Source organism: Budorcas taxicolor, chromosome 11 (genome assembly GCF_023091745.1).
Source record: "Budorcas taxicolor isolate Tak-1 chromosome 11, Takin1.1, whole genome shotgun sequence".
NCBI lineage: Eukaryota > Metazoa > Chordata > Mammalia > Artiodactyla > Bovidae > Budorcas > Budorcas taxicolor.
Genome location: NC_068920.1, coordinates 164,180,725 through 164,196,759, shown reverse-complemented (window position 1 = coordinate 164,196,759; position 16,035 = coordinate 164,180,725). Strand labels below are relative to the sequence as shown.

At 68.1% G+C, this 16,035-nt stretch overlaps 1 protein-coding gene across 2 annotated transcripts in view; it reads right to left on the bottom strand.

Moving 5' to 3' along the window:
* The window catches only part of RXRA (retinoid X receptor alpha), a 91,478-nt gene that overhangs the window by 38,740 nt on the left and 36,703 nt on the right, over positions 1 to 16,035 (bottom strand). Inside the window, exon 1 of one of the 2 annotated variants that reach the window (XM_052649817.1) lies at positions 5,369 to 5,435. The exons of the other annotated variant lie outside the window; for it this stretch is intronic. The gene's annotated coding sequence lies outside the window, so the exon portion shown is untranslated. Of the gene's footprint in view, positions 1 to 5,368; positions 5,436 to 16,035 lie in introns of those variants that run through there. 2 annotated transcript variants of the gene reach the window in all.

Sequence of the window (16,035 nt, the reverse complement as noted above, 5' to 3'; positions counted from 1 at the left end):
ACGTCATGTCTCGGGACCTCGGCATCCCCTCAAAACTGGGCACAGTGGAGGATGTCCTTACAGGAGCATTGGCAAACCGTGGTGAGTGACCCTCGTGAGCCCTGGCACAGGGCGAACGTGACGGGACAGAGCGCCTTCCAACCAAAACAAAGGCCGGTGGCCACGAGGCGGGCCAGGCGGGAACAGGTGCTGGCACCCCCCGTACGATGCAGGGGCTGGGACCTCCTGGGATTCCAGCCTCCTCCAGGCCTCCCTGCCCGCCCCACGGGAGCTGAAACCCAGGGCTGAGCCAGGGCCGGGGCCAGCTGTCCATCCCGGGCCGGCCCTGGGCAGCCCCAACCCCATGGAACTTCCTCAGCGGGTCCAGGGCCTCCTGCAGCTAGACAAGCTCCGCCCGCCAGAGCCTCAGTTTCCTCGTGTGAAGAAGGGCCAAGCCAGACCTCAAGAGGCCCTCCTCCAGGGAGCCTCGGGGCAAGGAGAAGGAAGAGGCAGTCTTCCTCCCCTCCCACCCAACATCTGCTGTGCAGACACCACGGGAAGACTCAGGACCCCAAAGAGACGACCTGAGCACGCCGGGCTCCGGGCATGCGCTGGATGACCGCAACGGGGCCCAGGAAGGTCACAGGCTGCGGGGACACGCCTGGCCCCCACCCAGCTGTCCTCACCTGCCCCTGCCTGGCCCAGATACCCGCCAGGAACGCCACACTTCTCAGGGGAGACCCTGCCCCCTCCCAGGCCCCCAGCACCCCCTCTCCCACCCCAGCCTGGCCCTACCTGCCAGCCACCTGCGGTCCCCTGCCCGCCAGGCCAGGCCACCTCCCGAAAGAGAGGCCAGCAGCTGCAGCCTCATAGCCAGGGCGGGCGAGAGGTCCCACCACGGGGGCGGCCGCACCGGTCCCCGGCCGACCGGCCCGGAGTCCCGCGGCCCCTGGCGCTGCAGCTTGGCGGGCGAGTCGGCCGCGGAAGCCTGGGAAGGGGCCCAGGAGGCCAGCGTCTCCGCCAGGCAGCTGGGAACTCGCCAGAGTGGCCAAGTTCCCCTTTCCCAGGACCGCCCGGCCCCCCACCCTCGCCCAGACACCTGTGACCACAGGCCTCTCCCATTGGCCGAAGCACAGGCTGCTCAGAGGAGGACGGGGACCCCAGCCTCGTTTCCTCAATCTGAGCTCGGCCTCAGCCTGCAGACAGCGCCGTGCATGGGACCCGGGCCCAGCCGGGGGCCAGCAGAGGCTGAGGACAAAGCCGGGACCACAGTTGAAACCCACTCATGGCCGCCAGCTGCCGGGGTGCGGGCCGGCCAAGTGGGCTGCCTGAGTCCAGCACCCTAGCTGCAGGCTGGCATGAGGACGCTCAACCCCCCGGGTGCACTGACCCAGCCGGGGTGCTGGAGCAAGCCGACGCAGCCTTCTTGGGGGCCACAGACCCCTGGCCACTGACCCTCAGGTCTCCACCTGGCCCCGCTGCTCGCCGGCAGCGAAGGTCGTGCAGGATGGGCCAGCGGGCCTGGCGAGGGCGGCGGGTGGACAGCAGGGCTCTGACTGCCGGGACGGGGTGGGTGCCAGAGGCACCCCCAGCCAGAAAAGCAGGGCCCTGGCAGGAGCAGCTGGGCCCCAGGTGGGGGCTCTGCCCCCAAGAGGGAGGCGAGCAGGAAGTTGGGAAGGAAGGAAGCCGTAGTGGCTCCCAGCCACCCTCCAGCCACACAACGGGGTCATTCTTCCGGGGCACAGAATGCCTTTTGTAGGCCAGCGGCCAGCGGCCCGGCCCCAGGGCCGGCAGTTGCAGGGGGGCGGGGGGCGCGGGGGCTGCGTCACAGGGCCCCCTGCTGCTCCCGCACAGGCGAGTACAGGGTCCTCAGTCCCGGCCCCCCACCCCCAGAGGCCTGAGGTCCAGCCAGCTGCACACATCCAGGCACACAGGCCAGCTGCCCTGGCGGCTCTGGCCGCACACGCCGTGTGCACGCTGCCTGCTCCACAGCGGCTGGCGGGCACACTGGCAGCCCTGCCTACCCCTGGGCACATGGAAACCCTGCTGCCCACGTGGGGCCCAGGCAGCCTCCCTCCTTTCCCAGGACTCCTCCGGAAGGGCGGGGGTACCCCTGCCCAGGCTGCCTCGGCGGACAGACCCAGCAGCAGCCCCCTGCCCGCATCTCCCGCGCACCCCACACCCTCGGGCACGCATCGGCCCCAACTGTAGTCTCCACCTGAAACCCAACCTACTGTGGGACCGGATGGGAGGTGAGGGGGTCCATCCCCATCCCACCCCACCCTGCCCGAAAAGGTCCACACTCACAGAAACCCACCCGGGTCAGGGCTCAGCGAGGAGGAGACTCCCGGGGTTCACACGGCTGAGTGGCGACTCCAGGACGCCCGGCTCTGGAGTGGGAGGTGGGGCATCCCTTCCCACCAAGCCCGGCTCGGGTGTCTGCCGAGCACACGTGGTGTGGTTTTCACGATAAGGACACAAACAGCCTCTGCGGAGGCCTGGTTTTAGCAGGATCCTGGCCGGACGGGCCCAAGGCTGCGGCCGCCCCTCCTCCGCCTGGGCCGGGATTCCCCGCTTCGCTCCTCCTCGCGTCTCCCTGCTCCTCCGGTTCTGAGCCCAGGAGCGCGCCAGGCTAAACTCGCCAGGTGGACGGGGGTGTGGCGGGGGCCTGCCTGCCCACGGCGAGGATCCCAGCCCGGCCCAGTCTAGGGGCAGGCCAGGCCAACTCAGCTGCGGCTGGTGGCCAACCGTGACGCCCGGCTCCTCCCCAGCTGCCTGAGGGCCCGGCCGGGCAGCCAGGGTCCGGGACACCCAGGACACAGCCAGGAGGCGCCCGTGACGTCCACAGGGCCCTCGCCCCACTGACTCAGTTCGTTTGCAGCCAGCAAGCCCTGTCACATGAACGCTACCTCCAGCCACCACCCCCAGGCCCGCTCGTGCTCAGCCCCACAGGTGGCAGGCGGGGCCGCCTCTCAGAGTCACCGCAGACTCATTCCCAGCAGCTACAGTGCCGGGCCCAGGGCGCCGCCTGGCCGGCAGCTGGCCCCCACCCGCCACGCCTCCTCAGCCTCAGACCCCAGCATCAGCCCGCTCGTGGACAGTCCCTGCTCCTGGCCTGCCCCAACCCGGTCCATGTCCCCTCTGCACCCTCAGAGCAAGTGGAGCTGGCCAGGCGCTGGGCCTGCCCCACCGGGTGGTGGCCTCGGTGGCAACGCACTCTGCACATGTGACCCACCTATGCAGACGCCCTGGGGAGCTCTCGCAGGACTGGGTGTTCAGAGGGCTCAACTCTGGCCACCTCACCTCCGTGCGCACACACGAGCCACATCTGTGGGTCCCCTCGGCCTGCAAGTCTGAGCGGGCCCTGGGAGTCCCACCAACCAGGCCCTGCCTCTGGGCAGGCCCGGCCAAAGGCACCCAGAGTGTGCCGGGGCTGAGCCAACCCCGAGCTGCAGTGCCTCTGGGTGGGCAGAAAAGGAGGGGCCCCAGGGAGCCAACCCACAGAGGCTGAACCAGCCAGGAGCAGCCCACGGCGCGCACGTCTCTTCCCCAGCCACGCTCATCAACATCACATCTGTGGCCTAGGCCGGCCACAGTGGGAGAGTCTGCCCCCCGGAGAGCAGAGCAAGCCACAGACCACAGGCCCCCAGCCCCGAGCCCCAGGCTGCCCCCTGCTCAGCCTCGGCGTCCCCCCAGGTGTAGCTGGAGGGGGTCAGCAGGGGCCTGAAAGGTCCCTCCCCTCGCCCCCAGCACCCATCGCCCCCAGAGACCTACTGTTCCTTCCAAGCACTGGGGCCCCGTCCTGACCTCGTTTCTGGGCCGCCCGGCTGGTCCAGCAACAGTGAGGACTTTGGTGCGGGGCTCTCCCCAGGGGCAGCCTCTCTCTCCCACCGGCTGTCCTAGACCTGCCTCGGTGCCCACCTCCCAGCCTCCAGGAGGCCCCCTGGCCCCACTGCAGACCCCTGCCTCTCCCAGGCCTCTCACCCTGGCAGTCAAGGTGCCGGCAGCCAGAGGACGGGCCCTGCCCGGGGCCCCCCGAGCCCAGGCGAAAACACACACACACACACCACCCAACCCTCAGCTTCCTTCCTCCCTGCACGGCCAGTGCGGAGAACAGCAGGCAAGGGCCGGGGTGGGCGGAGGCGGCCGCACCAGCGCCACGCGGAGCCCCCAGCTGCCCCAGGCTCGGCCCACGGCCCCTCCTTCTCGTTCACATCCTGGCGGCGGCAGGGCACACAGGGGTGCAGCGCAGAGACCAAGGCCCCCCGGGGGCGGCGGCGGGCACACTGAGGCTGGGTCTCTCCACCTGCAGCGCCCCCCACCACCCAGGAGCACTTGGCTGCTCCTGTTCCCACTCCCAGGAAGCACAGCAGGACACCACGGAAGTCAGGGGCTTGGTGCGCAGGGAAGCCACCCCACAGCCCAGACCAGGGCCCCCAGCCCTCTGCTGACCGTTATCTTGGAACAGATTCACCAGAGGTCTCCACCCGCCACTGCCAGCAAGCCCAGCCCCACCTCCCTCCCGCAGACCCAGCCTGCCCCACACAGGCCTCAGTGCCCAGAACCCCAGCCCCCTGCAGTTGGTGTGGCCCTCCGCCCCTCTCAGTCCCAGGCCTGGCCCTCGGAGCAGAAGCAACCATTCATTCCCCTTGCATCTTCCTGCCAGGGACACTCGCTCCTGGAAGCCCTCCTCACACCCGTGTAGCGAGCTCAGGACAGGGCCCAGCCCTGTGGATGCCAGCTCAGGTCTAAGCCCCCGCCCCGGAGGACAGGCAGGGTCCCGCCCCAGGCTCAGGACCCCGCCACTTCTGCCCTGCTCCAGCCCCGCGCCCCACCGCCCCTAAGACTTGGGAGACCAGCCCAGCCCAGCCCGCCAGCCGCCCCTCACAGCGCCCCACATCGGCGCTGGAAGGCGGGGCCCCTCCAGGCCCAGACCCGGCTCCATCTGCAGCCTCACAGCCAGCACCCCACCCCACCGTGGAGCCCCGACTCTCACCCCCCCGGGGCGCTGCTGGCTCTGCCGCCAAGCAGACACGAGGGGAGCTGACCCTCAGGAGGGCGGGAACCCCTGGGGCTCTAAGTGCCCCCGGCCCCAAGTGCCCCCGGCCCCGACTGAAGCACTGCAGGGCCCCTCCTCTGGCCTCTGACCCCCAAGACCCAGGAGCCAGAGGGGCTGCAGGCGCTCAGCGGGACTCAGCCACCCCCACCAGACAGGACGGGACATCCCTGGCACAGAGGACCGGGGCCCGGGCTGGAGGTGCTCTGGACACGGAAGCCCTGGACCCCGGGCCTGGACGCCGTGTCCGTCTGCCTCCCCACCTACCCTCCCCCAGCAGGTTCTCAGCCCACACGGAAGGTGGGCACGGGGCGGGGTGGGGGCACAGGGTACCTGTGAGGCACGGCCTGGTCCACAGGCAGGAGAGCACTGCCCCCAGGCGCTCAGAGACCCCGTGCCCAGGCCTGGGCCTGTCCCGGCTTCTCCGGGAGGCCACACGCAACCCCCAGCTCCCCACTGCCCCAGGGCCGCGGCCGGTTCCCAGGCCCGGCCGGCAGCGTGCCCCGTCACGCCAGCCCGCAGCCCGGCCCCCACCACCCCCGTGCTCAGGATCAGGGTGACTCACGGGGCTGGCACGCCGCCTCCGGCCCCCACCGCGGGCGGCCGCCCTGAACACACACACACCTGTCCGGACTTGATGCCGCAGGCCGGCGGAGGGGCCTGGGAACTGTGGGCGGGGCCGGCCGGGCTCTGGGCCATGAGGGGCCCCCGGGAGGGGCCCAGGAAGGCTGCACTCAGGCCGGCGGCCAGGAGCTGCAGCCCGACCCCAGAGACCCCACAGGCCCAGGATCCGCAGCCCGACCCCAGAGACCCCACAGGCCCAGGAACTGCAGCCCGACCCCAGAGACCCCACAGGCCCAAGGGAGCGGTTCGGGGAAGGGCCTGGGAGCTGCACTCCTGCCCACCCCACGTCAGCGGCCCAGACGCCAGCATGCCAACCGACCGGCCGGGGAGAGCGCCAAGCCCTGCAAATCTAGGCCCAGACCACCGCCCTCCCTCCGTGAGGCCAAGCATCGCCCTGGAGGCCGGGCAGGCCAGCGGGCCCCGACCAGCACGGATCTCGGGTGCTGGCAGGTGGCACCTGGGGAGCCCACCACAAGGACGAGCCCAGTCCAGCCACTCAGGCGTGTCCGGCTCTCCGGACTGCAGCCCCCAGGCCTCCCTGTCCATCACCCGCTCCCAGAGCCTGCCCACACTTGTCCATCGAGTCGGTGATGCCGTCCAGCCATCTCATCCTCTGTCGTCCCCTTCTCCTCCTGCGTTCACTCTTTCCCAGCATCAGGGTCTTTTCCAAGGAATCAGCTCTTCACATCAGGTGGCCAAAGTATTAGAGTTTCAGCTTGAGCACCGACCAGTCTTTCCAATGAATATTCAAGACTGATCTCCTTTAGGATGGACTGGTTGGATCTCCTTGCAGTCCAAGGGACTCTCAAGAGTCTTCTCTAACACCAGTTCGAAAGCATCAGTTCTTCAGCGCTCAGCCTTCTTTGTGGTCCGACTCTCACATCCATGGGCCTTACTTCTGTTCAGGCCAGGCCTGAGGTCTCAGACACCTATCAGGGCTGTCCTGTACCTCCCAGAAACCAGAGGGGCCAAGAAGGGGTCCTGACAGCAGGAAGCCAAGCCCCTGCCAGCTGTCAGGGGAGCACGGCAAAGGCCTCCAAGGGGGCGGCCACACAGCAGCTGCAGGGGCCAGAGCAGGCCTCTGGCGCAAAAGGGCAGTGTCCACCCACGTCCATCCACCACCCCAGCAGGGGCCCCTCAGGCTTCCCTGCTGCACCCCCACGGCCCCCCAGGAGCCCACCAGGCCAGGCGCCCACCTCGAGGTAGCCTCTGCCCCTCTGGCCCCCAGGCAAGGGTCAGCACTCCTGCACAAGAGGCAGGAAGCCCCAAGGCCCAGGGCCCGGCCAGTGCAGGTGAGTGGGGTGGGTTCTGCAGGAGAGACTAAGACAGAGGGCCCATGGGACAGTGCGAAGGGGGCCCTGCTGTGCGGGGTGGGCGGGAGGCCTGGGACCCCGTCCTAGGGCTCTGGCGGCGGGACAGTGGACTGCACTGCCTGCGTTCGCTGACCAACTGCTGGACAGGCGATGTCATCACAGGCCCCACCAGAGGGAAGGCGCGAGGCGGGGCTGCCCCGACCCACAGCACAGGCAGACCCCGCTGCCGGGCACAGGATGGCGCTGGGCAACCTGACTCGAGGGAACAAAGCACAGTCACCAGCAGGGGAGGCCTGGCTCTCACCCTGCACTCGCCCCAGGAGGCGCCAGGGCGGTGTGGCTGGGCCCGCACGGATGCCTGCGGGCTGATGCACGGTTAGGCTGCGGTCCCGCTGGGGTCCAGAGCCCTGGCTGTGCCGGAACCTGCCTCCCTCAGCAAAGCCGGTTCCAGGCCTCCCCCCGAGCAGAGCGGGATGTGCACGAGGGGTTAAGAGTGCCCCACCTCCGGGTGCAGCCCAGCTCCCACGGGCCCGTGGACCACGGCTGAGCCCGCGGGGAAGACAGGGAGAGCCACACCACCCCGCCTGCCCCGGTCGGCAGGGCACGGGCTGCCCTCCCCGGAAAGCTCCCTGCATGTCCCCCCGGGGCACAGTCCCCACCCGGCCACGGCGCCCCCAGGCCACGGTCCCCCCAGGCCTTGATTCTCCCCCTCAGGCCACGGTCCCCCCCAAGGCAAGGTCCTCCCCCAGGGCCACAGTCCCCCCCAGGCCACAGTCCCCCCCAGGGCCACAGGACTCATGACCACATGCCCCCAGGCCATGATTCTCCCCCCAGGCCACGGTCCCCCCAGGCCAAGGTGCCCCCAGGTCACGGTCCCCTCAGGCCACAGTCCCCCCAGGACTTGATTCTCCCCCCCAGGCCAAGGTGCCCCCAGGTCACGGTCCCCCCAGGCCACAGTCCCCCCAGGACTTGATTCTCCCCCCCAGGCCACGGTCCCCCCCAAGCCAAGGTCCCCCCAAGGCCACAGTCCCCCGAAGGCCAGAGTCCCCCCAGGCCACGGTCCCCCCCCAGGCCACGGTCCCCCCAGGCCACAGTTGCCCCAGGCCTTGATTCTCCCCCCCAGGCCACGGTGCCCCCCAAGCCAAGGTCCCCCCAGGCCACAGTCCCCCCAGGCCTTGATTCTCCCCTCCAGGCCACGGTCACCCCCAGGCCAAGGTCCCCCCCAGGGCCACAGGACCCCCGACCACAGTCCCCACCAGGCCTTGATTCTCCCCCCCAGGCCACAGTCCCTGCCCAAGCCAAGGTCCCCCCAGGCCACAGTCCCCCCAGGCCTTGATTCTCCCCTCCAGGCCATGGTCCCCCCCAGGCCACGGTCCCCCAGGGCCACAGGACCCACGACCACAGTCCCCCCAGGCTAGGATTCTCCCCCCAGGCCACGGTCCCCCCTCAGCCACGGACCCCCAGGCCACGGCCCCGGGGAGTGCCCCCTCTCCCTCACCCACCTTCTGGAGGCAGGAGCGGGCAGCCCCTCAGGAGGCAGGATAGAGACTGCTCGGGGCTAGAACTGTCCCCCCAACACTCAGCCAAGCTCCGGGTGGCCTGGCTCCCCGCCTCTGACCCCTGCGACCCCAGCCCCTCCCCATGCAGAAGGCGCCCCTGAAGCAGCCCGGGGGGCCCCTTACCCCGCCACCCCCCCAAACTCAGGGCCTTGCTCGCCCACACTCTCGGCCCCTCCCTGCCTTGCTCAGAAGGCATGGCGGCTGCCAACTTCCTGCCAGCGGCTTCAAACCCACAGTTGGTGTAAAGCCTGCTCAGCACCCAGGGCAGCTGCGAGGGTTGCCGGCAGGAAGGCCGAGGAAAGCGTGCGGGGAGGGCCGCGGGCCTCAGGCCCTGGGTGGCCGGGCCCCTGCAGCCCTGAGACAGCCCAGCCACACGGTGCCTCCCCAACACACCGCCCCCATCCAAGGGGCTGGGACACGGGTGGGTCTGGGAATCGGGGCCCATGACCCTGAAGACACGCACATGTGGAGGGTCAGAGAAGGGAGGGACTCAGATTCCGGGATGAGCGCTTCAAATGTCAGGGGAACAGGGTGCTCCTCACAGCCCCACATCCAGCACGGGTCGGTAAGCTCTCACTCTGGGCCCCTGAACAAGGGCAATGCGTGTCTCACTGAGAGCGCACGGACCCTGGAGCTCCGGGCAAGCTCCAAGTGGGGCTTGCCTGCCCCACGGAGGGGCTAGCCCAGAGACCCAGCTCCTCTCTGGGCCTCCACCGATGGCCCTGCAGGTGGAGGGGCCAGGCTACCCCCATTCTCACCTGCTCACTGGCCGGGCGTCTCCATGACAGGCCGTGACCCCCACTCTGGGGAACACAGGGAGGGCGGCCAGTTAGCCCATCAGGGGCCCAGCGGCTGACCTCCCAGGCCAGCGGAGAGCTGAGTGCCGACCCTGCTTGGGGCCCCAGGGAACGGGGCAGGACTCCCTACTCCAGCAGCTCAGAAGCAGCCAGTCTGGGCTTCTGTCCTCAACCAGGTCAAGTCAGGTTGGGCCCCTGATGCTCACAGGGCTCATCCTAGGCCAGGGGCCGCGGGGCCGCCACAAGGACCCCACGGTTCAGGTTGGGAACAGCAGCAGAGGGCCTTCCTGGGATGGACAGGCGGCGCGAGGCGAGCACACACAGGCCGCCCTGAATTCAGAGACCCACACAGCTGTCCACCCAGCAGCCAGCCTCAGGCGGGTGGGAGCATGCCGCACCCGCCCCCACCAGGACCCCTGGGTGCTCAATGCCCAAACCCCTCACTGGTCTCAAGCACAGGGAGCCCGGGACCCCTCACAAGCTGTCTGGCCCCCATGGCCCACCCACACACGCCAACCAGGCAGGGGCACAACCGGTGTTTCCTGAGCGCCCCGTGCCCGGGACGTGCGGCTCATCCCACGCGTTCAGAAACCCTACAGGCGTTGCTGTCTTCTTGCAGAAGGGGAAGGAAGCGAGGCTTGGACACCAAGCTCAACCTTCCCGCGGCCACCCTCTGGTCAGTGCAGGGGCAATGGGGGCCCGAGGCCGCTCAGGCACATGGCACAGGGGTGAGGGAGGCAAGCGGAGCCAGTCAGCAGGGAGACGGTCAAGGGGCGAAGGTGGGATCCTCCATCCCACAGGGGATGGAGATACGGAGACGGCCGTCAGCACATACACATCAAGGCATGTGCACACTTGCCCGGACACACGCCTTGCTGGGGGCCCAGAAGCCCCCGAATGCCCTCCGACCCCCAGCAATGCCCTCAGGGCAGTCAGCACAGCTGGGGCCGGGGGGTGGGGCCGGGTGCCTTGCCTGGTGCCGAACCCTGGGTTCTGGGTCCAGAATCTCCTAGAAACTGCTCTCTCCTCCACCGGTCGTGGGAGGGCCGGCCTCCCCCAAAGGCCTCCTCCTCCTCCTCCTCCTTGTCACCAGAGGCCTGTTGAAAATCTGTATTCCGTTTTTACTTAAAAAATAATAAACGCCGAGATAGGCCGTTATCTGTCTGCAGGGCCAGGGCAAAGGCGGCCAGCGTGCTAACCTTGGGCAAGCCGGACTGTGTGGCCGGCTCCCACTCTCTGCTCGGCTTTGGCAACAGAGCTGCAGGGCAGCCAGGGTTTGTTCTCGGTGGGGCGGGGACGGGGTGGGGGTGCTTTACAGAATCTTAGCAGTTCCCTTCATCAGCCACACGCACAAACTCTCCCACCGAAAGCGCTCTCCAAGCCAAACGCAGGCAGATTCCATTTTCTCACAACCCCACCCGCCCCCGAGCCCTTCAAAGGCTCCCGCACGTGGGCTGGAAGGGGCCCGGGAGGGCAGGGGGCTCCTGCACAGCCCCACACCCACTCGCCGAAAGATGGGACAGCCGACCCGCCTCGCTCAGGCCCAAGCCCTAACGCCAGCCCGTCTGGTGGTCCCCGTGCTGACCCCGAGATGAACCAGGCTTTCCTCTGGGCCGGAGCCTGCCTGAAGGGCCCCCAGCAGCCTAGAGTCAGCTCGCCTCAGCACCCTAACCCTAGGGTTCCAGAAGGGGCCGAGGCCCACCCACGGACCCTTCACACTGGGGCTCGGTTGCTCGTCCGTGTCCGACTCTTTCGTGACCCCGTGGACTGTAGCCTGCCAGGCTCCTCTCTCTGTGGGATTTCCCAGGCAAGAACACTGCAAGGGGTTGCCATTCCCTTCAGGGGATTTTCCCGACCCGGGGACTGAACCCAAGACCCCTGGGGCCCCTGAACTGGTGGGCAGATTCCTCACCGCTGAGCCGCCTGGGGAGCCCGGGGACCCCTCGGCCTCCCTTTAGGAAGCCTGCCACCTCCCAGATCAGGACTGAGCCAGCTGAGCCCCGGCTGCCACCGTGATCCGGGAGAAGGATGCTCTCCTGGGCGCCCAGCACCCACCTCTCGCCCTGCTCCTTGCCAGCCCTCAGGGCGCCCTGGCCCACCCCAATCTGGGTCTACCCCCAGGCGTGGGAACCAGGTCATTTCCAGGAACACATCAGCTTTCTCGCCTCGAGGACATGCTGTTCCCTGGGCCTGAAACTCTGCCTGCACCTCTCTCAGCTCGCTCCAATCCAGTTTAAATAAAAACCGCCTCCAGGAAGCCCTCCTGATTTCTCCCAACGAGGGTAGTGGTGCCTTCTACGACATACCCTCAATAGGGCACTCACCCCACCACAGGGTACCCCAGCCCACACGTCTGAGGCTGCCAAAGTCTGGGAGGTCCGAGGGCAGGAGCCACAGCTGGCTCATCAGACAGCCCTGGGGCCTGGCCGTACCCTGGTATACAGCCGGTGCAAACAAAGACTAGATGGATAAGCAGAGTCGGGGTGAAGGAGCTAGGAATGGGCTGATACAAGCTGCGGGATTCACCACGGTCCTTAAGAACCAGTTGAGGAAGGACTAACTTTCAAAGAGACCCTAAGGTGCTAACAAGCTGTGCAAACCCGAGCAGGCCGAACAACCTCTCTGACCCTTATCTCCTCTTCTACAAAGAGACATCACATAAGAAAGCAGCCAGGAGGCCGTGACCACGAGGCTGGCCTGTCCCTGGCCACCCCCGAGGTGACGAAGTGAGCGCAAGTGTGCACGCAACCTGCGGACCTGGGCTTGAGGCCTGCCTGCACAACCCACGGCTGGCCCAACCCCGCTGGGTCTAAGCATCCTCATCCTCAGAAAGACTCCCTCTGGGTATGTATCACAGAGCCCTTCCGAGTGGGTGGCCTACCCCCCCCACGGCCTCCACTGTGCTGGAACAGGTGGATAATCCAGGCCAGGCCCTGCCAGGGACAGCCAGGCCACAGTCAGAGGCCTCTCCAGGAGCCCAGAGGGCCCAGCCGGTCAGGGACGTGGCAGGAGGGAGGGCGCTGTCTGGGCACAGGCATCAAGGAGGGCTTCCTGTGGGAGGCACCACCTGCTTCCCTCCAGCTATAACTTAAGAGTAGGCTCCCACCTCCCACCCCACACCAAGCCCTGGGCTCCCCACACACAGCTGGGAGGATGGGACTGACCTGCATGCACGCCCACCGTGAGGACTGCCAGCCCAGCCAGAGTCCCAAGGAGGGCTACAGAGTCACGCAGCAGACCCCCGGTGCCAGGAGGTGAGCAGCCAGGGGCCAAGTCCACCCCACCTCCTGACCGAGTGCCACAGCAAACCACGTGGTCACTCCGGCCTCCAATGTTCTCATCTGCAAAATGGGCTAATGACCTGTCCGGACAGGACTGTCTGGGCACACTGATGCCGTGCTGGTGCACGGAGCGGGCGTCAACCACAGTTCCAGGACACAGCGGGCACTGGGTAACCGGGAGTCCTCTTGGGGGTCCCTGCACCCCCATCACTGTCACTCCCAGCCCCAGAGAAAGCGCTGAGTGCCCCCCACCCCCTCTGAAACGCCCACCTTACCAGGAAAGGTCTCAGGCATGGGTCTCCTGATGACCCTTCTCCCAGGCTCCTGGCTCAGCACCCGCCTCGCTGTGTGGCCCTAGCTCGGCCCCTCACCCTCTCTTGAGCGTCCACTTCCTCATCCAAAAGAGACGTGTCTCCAGGGCCCCTCCCCTGCTGGCAGGCAACAGGCCGGCACCACAGCCGGGGAGAGGCCTAACCACAGGTTCCCAGAGCCCCAGGCCCCACCCCGCGGGGGACAGGGCTGGGGTCTGTGGGAAGGCAGGCCCAAGACCCTCTCCTCTTCCCCTTCACCCAGAGCCCGCAGGGTCCCCTCAGGGAATCAGAGAGTCTGGGCTGTGTGCCCGAGGCTGCACAGCTCAACACGGCAGGGCCTGGACCTGCCACTGGGCTGGGGGTGGACTTTCCCACCGTACCACCTCCTCCTAGATGGACCCACCAGCATCCTAGAAAAATTGAGCAGCCTGGACACCAGCTCCCTGCCCACTGCTGTGTGCCCCCCAGCAGGTCACTTGGCCTCTCTGGGCCCCAGCTTCCTCCATAAGCAGTGAGAATAAGAAAGCCCGCCCGGGGAGGTCACAGGCAGGGCTCCGCGACTCCCGGAAGTTGAGTACCTGCCTCACAGTCGACGGTCACCCAGTCTGCGGTCCTCGTGGTCTTTGTCTGCCCCACACAGGGCAGCCCCGGACTCAAGCCTGAGGCCAGCAGAAGGAAAAGGGGGGCCACCTGGCCCAACCTAAGGCTCCCCACTCCTGCCGCTCCCAGAGGTGGGCACAGTAAAGGGCTCACAGCCCCACCTGGGGCAGTCTCTCGGGGGACATGGGGGCTTGGGCCCTTGGCCACCACCCACTGCCACCAGACAGGCATGTGCCTCCCAGGAGGGCAGATGCCCGCCCCCGCCTCCTGCCCAGCACACAGCCTCAGCGCAGACTCGAGTTCTGGGTTCGAATCCTGCCCTCCAACGCCTCCTGAGTTCCGTACGACAGGCCGATCACCAGGATGACGAGAGGTCAGAGGAAGGTCACCCGGCCCTGAAGTCGCGCCCTCTGCCCTGCCCTGGGTGGACGTGGGGGAGCGGCAGTCTCTTCTGGTCTCCCAAGAATGGGGCGGCCAGGCACCCCAAGAGAAGGGCCCCGGCAGGGCCTGGAACCCGGCTCCTGACACCCAGTCCTGTGACGGCGGCAGGATGTTGGGAAACCCAGAAGCACTTGTTTCAACACCGCAGCCACGCCAGCAGCCGGTTTCGACATGCAGCGGCGCCCGGGAGGCCTCGGCCTGCTCGTCCTCGGGGCGCACGGACCGGCTGGGCCATCGTGAAGGTACAGAGGCCACCGCCCCGGCCCTGGGCCGCCACAGGCCCCTGCAGGCCCGCTCCGCCCCGAGCTTCGCGCAACCCCGTCGAACCCGGTGCTTGGGGAGAGCATGTCCTGGAGAGCGAGCGCGCCCCACGGCTGGGGCCACCCATCAGTCCCGGGGCGCAGAGCCGAGTCGGGAGGACGCAGCCCAGCCCACCCAGGCCTCACAGTCAGCACAGGGTCCGGCCGAGCCTGCGTGCGGCCCACGTCCCTTGGCTGAACGTCGAGGGAAAACAAGAGAAGCCCAGGACAGCACTGCCACCCAAGGGCACCCCTGCTGCCCAGAAGGGACCTGCTGAGCCCACCTCAGAGGACACCAAGCCCCAGCGAGGGCGAGGGACCCAGGCCGGACCCGACGGAGCAGGGCGGCAGGGACCCCCTGCGGGCCCCAGGCCCGGCCGGCGGGAGGGGAGGCTGTGCATTGGCGTGGGGGTCAGCCTCGGAGGGAAATCCCTCTCGCTGTGCCCTGTGCCCCCGGGGCTGAGCGGGCACTCTGCCCACATGCCCAGGGCCCCAGCCCCTGCAGACCCCAGGAGCCTGCCCACCCCCCAGCGCTGGGGACCGAGGGTCCCAGCACTGCCGCCCACGGTGCAGGCCTGGCACGGCCTCACCCTGGGCTCTCGGGACACATCCAGGACCAGTCGGTGGGGACACAGCAGCACTCCCCCCACAGTGACGGCACCCTCACCCCGCCTGGCAGTGCCCGCTGGAAGCATCGCCTCTCAGCACACATGGCCCTGCAGCCACCAGGCTCCCTCTGCACAGCACGCCCTCCGGGGTCTCAGCTCTGCCCGCCCTGCAGACTCGCCACACAGGGGGCTCCACGGGCCAGCACATCTACCCAGGTGCCCCCACCAGCAGCCAGCATGACGCCCAGTCAGCTCTCAGGGCCAGCTCAGGGGCAACCAGGAAGGATGACGGCTCTGAAATCCCGAAAGGCTCGATGTGGCCAGCGGCACCCACAGAGACACAGAATTTCAAACGATGCGCCCCTCATCAGGAGGGGCCCAGGCACCTTCTCAACACAGGGTGCTGCTCTAGATCCAGGGACACGGCAGATCGCCCGCTGGGAGGACAGAGCATGAACCCACACAGAAACGAGGACAGTAATCAGGGGACGCCCGGTCTGGACGCAGTGGCGGGCAAGGCCTGGAGGAGGCCCCATGCCCCAAGCAGTGGGAACGCCAGCCAGAGGGCTCTCCTACGGGGGGGCGCAGGGCCGTCCAGGGCTCACTCAGGCCTGAGGCTCCCCCAGGGCCCGCAGAGGATGGGCATCACCCCACGTGCCCTCGGAAGCCCCTGCAGACATTCCCTCCCTGTCCCCAGGTGAGATGACCAGGATGCCCTCCCAGGTGCCCGGGAGCCCCACCCAACACCCCGCTAGGTCTTCAGACCAGCAGGATCCGGACACCGAGAGGGACGAGGGACGCGCCACCCTTGGCAGGACACAGCGCTGTGGACACCGTGCTCGCCGCACAGGCAGATGTGGCTGTCTGCACGGGCCTGTGTGCACACACGACTGTCATAAGAGGCAGGGGCAAGCCTCCAGGTTAAACGGGCCTCGAGCCTTGCCCCCGCCTCCCTTCCCACCTCTGAACCGCAAGGCTGCAGGAGACAGGGCCCGCCCAGCACGAGAGGGGGCGGGACTTCCCGAGGTCACTCAGCTGCCCCCGGCTGGACCTCGGAGCCAGGCCCGGAACCCCGAAACCTCTGCAGCCCCTGAGGGGTCAGGGGGTGCTCGGCAGCAGGAGTGGGGACCTCACAGGGACAGGGCGACGGGGCCCCAGACACCACGG